The following is an 11,067-nucleotide window of genomic DNA, read 5'->3' as shown; positions in this document are numbered from 1 at the left end:
TCTGCTGCAAGCACTAGGTAGAGCAAGGCTGGATTCAGACAAGGATGCAGACCACCATGGTGACTCCTCCAAGCCAGGGCAGGTGGAGAACAGAAAATGTGTTGCAACTGGCCACTGCCAGGCAGTGGTGTGGCTCCCTGATGCTGCCCATCTGCGAGCAGTTTCCCAATGGAAGGCCCAGAACAAGAGAAACGGTTTACTGTTTCGACATGTTTTGCTTACACCCATAGAATTCAAACCCAGTTTTGCAGCCACCCACAAGCCTGCATGGCAAACTCGCCAGTACAGAAACAATTACATCCCTTTGGTGTTTTGTCCTGTCCTTAGAAGGCTGCAGGTAGGTGACAACTGAAGACAAGAGGATTTCCTCTTACTACTTGGGCTAATTACAGCTGCTGCAAAGCAAGCAGTAAGTGTCTCTGAATTTCTTAGTCCTTCTGCCATGTTTACTACTGTTGCTATTGATCTTGGGTAGATAGTGACAGTGATGGGAGTTAGTTAGAAGATTTTCAAGTGCATACAGTAAAGACGTAGATGTGTGTCTCTGAAAGCCAGTGGTAAAATAAGAACTTTGCCATTTCCTGTAATGTCAGCACCAAATGCTTCAAAAAAATCTCACTTGAAAACCCTCACGTCAAATTCTGTCCTCATTTATCTCCAATGACTGTAGTCAGAGCAAGTGCTAGGTTCTAGAGTGGAGCAAGAGCTTGAAAACCCAGTCTTTGTGTTGCTGCCTCAGCTCTCCAGTACCCTCCATGTTAATGATCTTGTTACAACACTGTTTCCCAGCATGGTGTAGGGCATTGAGTCAGGGAACGAAAGTAGCTGTGAAAAGGAGCTAATGAAAATATAGGAGGAACTATCCAAAGAGCTGCTATAGCTCAGAAAGTGTGTGACATTAAACTCTAGATACTTTGTACCTGTACTATAATGGCTCTCATTACAACATAGAAACTACTTGCATATAATTTCTAAGTCTCTGTCTCAACAAACAAAAAAAGAACTGGAGCGTTAGGCAATGGCTCTACAAGGTTCAGGTGCAGTGAGATGGCGCAGAGGGAACAAAAGGCAGCTCTCAAACATCACTTAGGAGTATGGGGTTGTGTGATGTTTATATTTCCACCTTGATTTTGCTAGGCTGTATTTCTGTACACCTGGAGAAGCTCTAGCTGCAGGGATAGTCAGGAAGTGTTTTGCAGAAGGCTCTTCTGCACCAGCACAACCCTGACTTCACTTCTGCTTTTTCCCTGAGATCCTTGGTTGTTGGTTTGAAGGGGGTTTTATTTACATTAATGACTCTAAATGGCTTTTTTTTTTTTTTTTTTGCAGATAGCCATCTTTATTTGCATGTGAGTAAGGTTATTCATGTACAGGCAAGAGTATTCTTCAGTCACTTTTTTAATTAATTTTTTTAATATTTCAGTGAGCAGAAACAATGGCATCCTGTCACAAAGAGGACAGACACATCACACATGGCAAACAGTGAATGGAAACATCTCATTCATTTCAACGGGGGCTGCACTGGGTCAGGATGGTCAAAGGGTGCAAACCAGCCTAAAGCTTCAGTTGGTTCACAAGCTGCACATGGAGCTGTGTTTCATGAATAAATTAACACAACTTGGAACTGTTCACAGGGCAGTTCAGAAACAGAAAAACTTGGATTACTCATGTAGCATGGGCATAATGAGTAACTCACAGTCATGGCAAAACTTCTACATGGTATTTCTATGCTAGTTTCTAATGCAGCAAGTCTGAAATTCAGATCATATGTTAAAATGCTATCAGAATACCTCAGGCTTACATTATATATAGATCCAGAATCAGGTAGGAAAATGGGACACATTGACACAGATTGGCTTTGAATTTAATGCAGCTCCATAGGAAAACCAAATGTGCTCTTTTCCCTGGTTGAACTACTTTTCACAAAACCTTTAATAATTTCTAATTCACACTGTGCATTGAGTAGCTACACTTCATTGCATTTCCTCAGAGTTACGTAGCAGGCCAAGTCAAATAATGATTTTCTAGGTTTAACCTACTTGAATCCTAATGTACTCATGTAAATTCTAATTCTGAACTGGTGTCGTGTCTCAGAATAATATTTCAGATCACTGCAAATGCAGCTGTGCTGTGTGATCAAAACTGCAAACACTAAACCTTCAGGGTTTTGAGTCTTTATGATTAACACTGTTTGTACATCCCTCACTGTCCTCATGACCATCTTGGACTAGGTATTTATTTTTTCCAAGGAAGATTGAGGAATCTTCTCTTCACCTTATTGCTATGACATGAGCTGAGCTGAGCTGAGCTGAGCTGAGCTGAGCAAGTTGAAGAAAACAAGACTCAGCACAAGGCCAGGATGGTTTGAAATCATGGTACAGGAAAGGTGGACAGCAATGGAAGCAAGGCCCAGGCTGCATGCCTCCACCTCTGTGCTTAAAAGACATTGTTGTGTTTCTCCTGCCTCATGAGGAAGCACTCTCTCCTGTTGCTTTCTCTCTCCATTGTGCTCTGTGGGGGTCCTTCAGCAAAACTTTGGATGTTTGCCTTGCATCAGCAAAGACAAAACAGAAACAGGGTTAAGCAATTAGGTGGCATCCGATACCAACAAGAAGCCCTGCCAAACTGAACCCTCTGGGCAAAAAAGAAATAAGCAGGAATGAGTAGAAAGTTTGATACACATAGTAAAGAATTGAATACCTATCCTAGTTCTTAACTGAAACAGTAGCTTCTTTTCATCATCCTATAGTGGCATGAGCCTGCAGAGCAAGCCTTGCCACCTTTCACACTAGAGCAGGCTGGTGAAAACACATGCAATGTTGATAAAAGCTAGTAAGATATCAATGACTGGCTGATTGTTGTGCTGTTCTCATGCCTTCTCCTATCGAAGAAAAGCTAGCAGGTATACTGCAGCTTGATCCCATGTATACTTGCTGAGAGTCCTGTATTTAGTCTGTATTCCTGTCCTGTCACCTTCAAAAATTTTTCTTTTTTTTTACCCCTTAACTACTTATAGAATAACTCACAGCTCTTTCATATGCAGTGCTAAAAACACCTTTAACCTTAATGTCTTGTTTATCTGAGGGGAGAGTCTCTAATGACACTTCTGAATACATGTATTTGTGCATATTTAATTTCGTGCATGGACTTTCTTGTCATGCAATAGCTAATAAACCTGAAGCATCAAAAAGGTAGTCCTGAGAACTGATACAAGAAAAGCCTCCCTTGAAGCAATAATCCACTGGGAATCGTTCACCCATGTGCATAGACCACAGAAGTTTTCCCACGGGAGCAAGATCCCAAGAAGTGGGGTGAGACTTGCAGCCACATGCAGATCTAAGGTGCATCCATGGAACAAAGGCGAGAAATTCACCTTTCTGGAAAGGTAAGCCATTGCTCTTGTTTTATCACCCGCACAGTCTTTATTGAAATCAAAGAATATAAAGAGAGTCATGTTATCCCTGGAAGTGTGAGTTAAATTTAGTTGTCTGTTGCAGAATTCTTGCATGGGTTGGATTAATTACTCTGCCTTAGGATCCTGTTGACATACAAAAGGAACAGTAATGCTGCAGGATAATTATGAGGGTACATACAGTAAAGATGTAGGTACCTAGCTGACCAGGTAGTGTTTGCAATTCTTGAGCAGTTCCCTCAGCTGTTCCTCGTCAGACTTGTGCTTCAGGCCCTTCACCAGCTTCATTGCCCTTCTCTGGACCTGCTCCAGCACCTCAATGTCTTTCTTGTAGTGAGGGGGCCAGAACTGAACATAGTATTTGAGGTGCAACCTTACCACTCACTACCCTAATGGAAGACTTAAACTATACACCTGTATATAGTGAGTATGAACTACTCATGCTGCAGAGACATTTTAGCAGTGTAATGCAGTTTAAGGCGTGGTCAGGAAGGAGAACCAGCTGAATGTGGGCAATACTGAGGTCACAGGGGTTTATCTAATGTTGACGAGGTTGAGCAGTAGGCTGGTGAATGGGACGGGAGAAATCATATTTCCTTTGTTCACACATCGCTGTTCTCTGTTGAAGTGTTGTGTCCAGTTCTTGGAGCGATAGTTCAAGTAGGATGTAAGAAAATGCCTATGGATCAGAAAAGAGCTGCAAGAACAGAGAATTGGAAGGCACATCAGTGAAGGTTTAAGGAGGTGAATCTACTTTATGCAGAGGAGAAAATAGGTAGATCACCATGTGCAACAACTTACACAGAGAAGAGAAATGTCTATCACTCAGAAGTATGACCCAACAGCTAGGAAACAAAGGCAAGCATAGTCAGAACAGAAATAAGGCACATGTTTTTGAGCAAGGTTAATGAGTGACTGCAGCAACTTCTGTGAGTTCTGGAAGCTATACAAGTCAACACAAGAGAAAATTCTTATAGATTTGGTGATAGATATTTTATGGAATTGTCTTGGGAAAGAGAAATGACTGCAAGATTGTTAGTAGAGTTTAGACACTAATACAGAAAAATATGACCTAGAAGCAAACACAGTACATTTTTGCTGTAGACTGATATCCTTGTCAGTAGCTAATAAAAGAGATGAAAGAGGAAGCAAATTTGGCTACAATTTTAAAGTCTCCAGAGTAGTTGGATGTTGCAAGGCAGAGCAGTGGTAGGAGGCATTTAGACTTAATGAGCAGCAGAGGCAGTGGCATTACAGCTTCAAGGCTGAACCCAGCTAGCTGCCAACCTATGCCTGCATCTAAATGTTAATGGCCCAACTATCCATAGCACAGCTCACAAAAAAAGCACTGAAATAGAAGGAAGATCAAGTCTTTTGTCATTGTCCTCCAGTCTTTGACTAACTTGGTGGATGGGTATAAGCAAAATAAGTCTTAGCATTTGTCTTTGCCCAGTTCATGTTATGGTTGCTGGCCTTAGCAGAACTTGAACTCATTCAAGTTAACCTTGATTTTTTGCAGTGGAACTCAAGAAACAGCCTCAGAATGACCATTTACTCCTATGAGTCATGTAGGATAGGCTTGTGAAGTAGCTATGATTAAGCATCCTGAAAAATATGAAATAAAAACATAGCCCAGAATAGTTTAGATCTGTGAGGAAGAGAGCTTCTTTTTGGATACATCTGTTCTGGGTGTCCGATAACTAATGTGGGACACATGAGCTCAGAGAAAGGTGAAATTCAAAATATGTTTCCTGAATGAGATAGAGAGAATCTTCTGACTTGCAGGTCTTGTTGTTCCAGCGAGTGAATCCCCATGGGCTAGTGGGGATCAACAAGGAGTTGTGGTGAGATGATGAGCTGTAGCAAACATCCTGGTGCAAAAACCTGATGGTCAGAGCTGCTGGGCAGCTTGTTTTGGCAAGGCCAGAAAATGGAAATGTGTAAGTCTGACATTGAATGGCCTTTTTTAATGTTATGGTGGTCCAGAAGAAGCCATATTTAGACAGATTGTGCAGTAAAAAGGGCATCACTGCACTATGAGCAAGGGACTGTAGCTACTACCCTCTGTCTTTTCAAAAATAAGTCTACAGAAATGTTCAGTAATGATTTCTGCATGAACTATATTGGTCCTATAGAACTGGCTTTATCCTAATTCCAACTGTTCTGGTAAGCAAAGCTTTCTGCTTTGCTTTTGGCAGACAGAAAATCAAGGCTATTTCTCGAGAAAATACATTGCAACCAAAGTCTGGTTTTGAAATTGGCTTAAACCTTTATACCAGATACACTAGAAAAAAAAGGTCTGATTAATTTAATTTTCAGTTTCATTTGTGTTCCATTTTAGCTTCAAGTCAAGAAAAAAATCCATTTTCCTCATTTTTAGTTTTAATTTTTTAAAACTAGGTCCATTTCTACTTCTCTATCATTTTGTACTCCAAAGAATCAAAAGAAGAGAATACAAGAACATCAATTTCCTCCAAAAGCCTCTTATTCTTCTGGTCCCCTTTTTCTATGAGAAAGAATAAATAGAGCAAGGAAATGCAAGACAACGAAGTAAAAAAAAAAAAAACAAAAAAGAGAAACTTTTTCAGGCATGTATCATTTGATTGAAGCATTTGTTCTGAAGCATAAAAACTTTTCTTTTAAAGTTGAGATATAAAAAAAGACAATATAAAAATTTTCATTCTTTCCTAAAACGAAATTACAACTGGAAAGCATCTGGGGTGTTTTTGGAAAGTATTGTGGTAAAAAGTGTATACCAGCCCTGCTCTCCGGCAGTGGCAGCAGCAGCATTAATACCTCTGAAAACCAATTATATTTCTGCTGACCTATTATCTGAATGTCTTGCCATGCTGACATATATATGAACCCAGCACTTTCAGTTAGTTTTCACAGATGTCCTTAACAGCCATTTATTTTTTTTGCTGGGGACCACAACACATTTTTTGTAGCACTGTTGGCCCCACTGGGTCAACAGAGCTTTTTTTTGAGTAGTATGAACTCTACCATTAGCACTGACAGATATGCCGAGTAAGAACAATATTTAGCTATTTTACTGAGAGCAGCATTTGTGATGCGTGCAGTGTTTTCTTCATCGTCCTTATTTTTTTTTTGCTCCTCTTCGTCCCTTGGTTCTGCTGTTGGAGAGGGAGAACTTGCTGTGACTGCCTAGGAGACACAGAAATCTCCATCTGATCTTCTGTGAGGGAGGAAATATACAATGGAAATTGCTCTAATTTGAGTCTCTGTAGCTGACTGAGCTCATTCGTGTGGTATGGTCTGGTTTTGATAAAAATCACCGTATAGAAAACATTTGTTAACGGTTTTGGTAAAATTTTCAAAGAGACATATTTTATGTGAAAAAATAATTCTCTTTTCCTGTGTCAACAGTTTCAGTGAAAATAAATCTCTCTGTTCAAAAAAAAACATTTTGGTGAAAACCTTTATTCTCTTGCAAGGGTTACATCAGCTCTCAACACTTTTCCATGCTTGCCGAGATCAAACAAGAAGGGTGCTTTGGTTTGCACCTCCTGATAGTGCAGTGGAAGATATTTGTCCCACGCTTGCCTCTCTGAAGTCAATAGGACTACTGATACCAGTAGGACCTTGCTCTAAGCAATCTGCATCACAAGGTGATGTTGGGGAAGAAACGATGCTGAGCCATCAGCCTTGCACGACAACACCCACAAGAGCAATATATGGCCAGCAGCAGACTTTGGGCGCCACCAGCCCAAAAGCAGAGGATAGTTCTTGATGGTACCTGAATCAGCTCCTCCAAACAAAAAGCTCACCTCTGCCGTGGCTTTGGCAGAAACAACTTTGGAGGGGCCAAAGATTATGTGGTGGCTTGAAACCTCATGGCTGAGGAAGCGTTTCAGCAGGCAACTGGGTTCTGTTGGTAACCAGAGCCATGTTTTTCATCAGTCTGATGGTTCCTGCATGTCAGTATTGACTTTACTGCTCCTTCGGTCACCACTTTTCCCCCATTAGTAGAAAAGGCAGTGAGAAGGTAGGGTCTTACCTCCAGAGAAGAGCTGGGCATGGAGCTCCATGGCCTCAAAAGGTGGTAAAAAGTTCCGCCTCCCTCTGCAGACAACTCTACTGGAGGAGCTTGGGCTGCTCCACAGCTCTGCACAGGATCAGTCCCTTGTGAAGGCCCTGATGTCATGTTCAGGACAAATCCAAGCTGCTGCTAGGGTGTTTTATTTCTTTTTGCAGCCTCTCTGTACAGAAGCAGGGTCCATGATAAGTCGAAACAGCAAAGAAACTGGAAAATTCACCCCTCCACCAGGTGCTGCTTAAAGGCTCCTCAAAGCTCCAGCTCATCCCTGCAGCTCCTCACAACACCCCGTGAGCACCGCTGGTGACTACCGACCAAAGCTGGTGAGAGCTTGAAGTTAAAATGTAGCTGTGCTCAGGTAGCATTTTCATGTTAAGGAAACAAGGCTTCCTTAGCCACCTGAATGCCAGAGGTATGTTTGTCTTCTGTACGTATGTTATGCTAGGATTTGATTCTAACTCATTTTAATAGAGAGTTTTCAGATTTTAGAATATTTTCCCAGTGCTTTCCTTGCTGAATTTCTTTTCATTAACATATTCTACTTTTAAACTATGAATTTTCTATTAAATAAATAAACAATATTGATACATTTAAAAGAAAATTATACTGTGAGATTCCCCAGAACATGCTCTTTTACAAAACTGGAATTGTTTGGCTTTTATTTTTATTCTCACCATGCAGTGTTCAGCCTGGGGCCTTCTGTATCACACTGCATCCATATCTGTTGCAGGACAGAGAATAAATGATTTCCACTTTGCTTGGAAGAGATGGGAATTCTTTTATGCAGGTCCAGTTGTGATCTCCTTTCCTCTTTTCCTTCTGAAATGCACAAATGAATACCTAAATATACATCAAGTAAAAAGGAATCTGCATAGGTGCAGAGCTGAAGGGAATCCTTTCAGTTTCTTTATCCAACTGTGTTGCAGCCAGGGAATAGACCTGCTAACCTCCAAGGTCCTTTTGAGAGCCCTCCAAAGCATAAATGCTGTGCTTTTGTGTTGCACCTCTCCATCTGAATTCATACTTATTTCTCATGAGCACTGCAGTGCGCTCAATCAGCCACAGCCCTCCTTCAGTATGTGCTGCATCTTCAGTTTCTAGACCATTGCCAAAGAAAACATCACTAAGCAAAACAGGCATACACTCCCTTCTGTCTTGCAGAGACAAAATCATTCTTGTCTTTGCTGAAGCTGCTGATCCTTGATCTCTCCTGCCATCAACTGCACACAGCCTTCTGTCTGCTGACAGGTAACGGCAAACTTGGAGATATTTGAAAGATCTAAGTCCACAAAAATATGATGTAGGAAGAGGGACGTACTTGTGCCTTACAGGTGCTAAAGCAGGTATTTATTTCCCCAACCCCTGGCATGTCTGGAAACATGAGCTCTCATATAGTCTCATTATATGTGGCTGGATAAGCACTCCAATTTTCACCAATGCCACATCACTGTCAATTGGAAAGAAAGAAAAAAGCAGAGACAGCTGCAATTGTTCACACAGCCAAGGGGGTGGAGTGTCTGGTTTGGGACTTTTAATACATTTCATACCTAGGGAAACTGAAGCATAGAGAGGTGACATGGCTTATGGATGGACACCAGGCAGGCTAGTGGTGGAGCATCTCAGAAATCATGAACCTGCGTGCCTGTGGGGGCTGCTCCAAAAACCTGCTTTCCTCTGATCTCTGCCTTTAGACATGTGGGTTGTCACCTCCAGCCCCACATCCTCCAGATGTTCAGCCCCATGTTATAAAGGTCCTTTCTGTTACAAGTGGAGTCCATTAGGGCTCTCCTTCTTGCCCTGAATAAGGGACATGTTGCAGTTTGCAGAGATCTGTCATCAGCTTACAGACTGATGCTTATGGAATGATGCTCTAGCCTTTGTTTCCCCTTTCCTGCCAGTGCAGGGATTCAAGGTACCTTCCCTGAGACCCACACCCAGTGAAAAAGTCTTTCTTACATGCTTCATCTTGAGCTGTGCTGCTCTGAATTCTGGAAGCCATGGGCCTGCTTCCTACTAAATGGGTAAAGGACAAAGGACATCTACCCTGTTGACCTCCACTTCTATCCCTGGTACCCCCAGGTGATGAGAGTCAAGGGCAGGTAAAGCAGCCAAACATCCAGTTCTTCAAAGAAAATTCACAGCCCTAGCATGTTTGCTCTTCTTTGCCTTGCTTTATGCAATATCCATCCCCACATTTACTCAACATTTGGGGGCTGCTGACTCACTTCCTCAGTGGGTGCATGCTAAGCTGTGCCCTCCGCTCACATTGCTCCTGCCCCTCCTCTTCCCGCAGCCTATTTCAATGGCATGACAGCAGGCACTTTTGGTGTGACCAAATGAGCAATAAGGCACGTTTTTCAGATCCTGCACAGCTCTCATGCCAATTTTCTTGCCAGTGCCATGCCATGGCTCCTTTCAGAGTCAGAGATGGCTGGCACAGGCTGTGTGAGGGAGGAAAGGGAGCAAATGGAGATGGGTGGCAGAGGGCAGGGAAGGCAGTGGCAGCAGAGCAGGAGGAGGTAACCATCTATCCTTTCACTGTGTTTCCCTGTGCTGTTGGCTCCTTCATGCCTACAAATAGGAGATAGCTCAGCCTGGACAGCAGGTTGCTGCTCAGCTCACCTGCACAGCCACTCTGCAAGGGGCAACTTGCCGGCTTCAAAGAGACCATCCTGGTGCTTCCTCCCCTTATGAAGATGCAGGACTGTGCCCAAACATTCAGATTACAATATAATGTCTTCCCCACTGTTCAGCTGGAAAATAATTCAATTGGATCCCCAGATAGTGAATCGATTATATTTCGAAATGACACAGAGGGCTGTACTTCCTTGTAGGTACCCATGGCTGCACTCAGCAGGTTTGTTTGACGATGTGATTACTGTCCATATCAAATGTTCATAGGCTCATAAAATACTTGACTAGTCACCCATCCCACTGCTCCCACCTTTCCAAAGACTAACCCAGCATTTTGTTGCAGCACAAACCCCAGAAAGATATCTCATGCATTCAAGTCAGCTCTGAAACGCATGGAAAACAGCCAAAGACTCTTTGTTTGATATGCAGGTAAGAAAAATCATTATCAAAACAGACAAAACAGAGCTATGATGGGAAATTCCTGTAAATGAATTACAGATTATAAGGGATCAGTTGTTATTTAAATAAGCAGAAAGAAACAAGTATATATGTGTACACTTGTGTAAACAATTCTTATAAACATGCATATGTACATATCTGTTCCTATATCACAGCTTTCATTTATGTACGTTCTGGCTGTCATCCCTCAAACTGTGTTTGAAAGACAAAAAGAAAACAGCAGGAGTGTGTGGATGTTGTGTGTGGCACAGTATTTTGAAGACTGATTTTTGAAGCAGTTTTAAAAGAGCAAAGAAGGAGAAAATTCTAACAGAGTTAGTTCATCATGCCTTAGCAGAAGGAAGTGTATAGCACTAGAGACTTCAACAGAGCACACGTGTGCCCTGGCTATGGTGTCCTCCCATGAATTGTGGGAAGCTGCTGGTATGTCAAGGTCTGAATAGCTTTAGAAAGATGGTCTTATTTGCTGTTCTCTGCAATTGCTCTCATTTAAAATCTCTAACTT

At 42.1% G+C, this 11,067-nt stretch overlaps 1 long non-coding RNA gene across 1 annotated transcript; it reads right to left on the bottom strand.

Moving 5' to 3' along the window:
* Positions 1 to 6,050: 6,050 nt before the first annotated feature.
* LOC115600911 lies at positions 6,051 to 7,770 on the bottom strand. Its single transcript, XR_003989195.1, has 2 exons — positions 6,851 to 7,770; positions 6,051 to 6,688 (listed from the first exon to the last, which is right to left on the bottom strand). It is a non-coding gene; the product is annotated as an uncharacterized LOC115600911 (long non-coding RNA).
* Positions 7,771 to 11,067: the final 3,297 nt, after the last annotated feature.

This window comes from Strigops habroptila, chromosome Z, assembly GCF_004027225.2.
Source record: "Strigops habroptila isolate Jane chromosome Z, bStrHab1.2.pri, whole genome shotgun sequence".
Lineage (NCBI taxonomy): Eukaryota > Metazoa > Chordata > Aves > Psittaciformes > Psittacidae > Strigops > Strigops habroptila.
The sequence above is the reverse complement of the archived record's forward strand: the minus strand, read 5'-3'. Positions and strand labels throughout refer to the sequence as shown.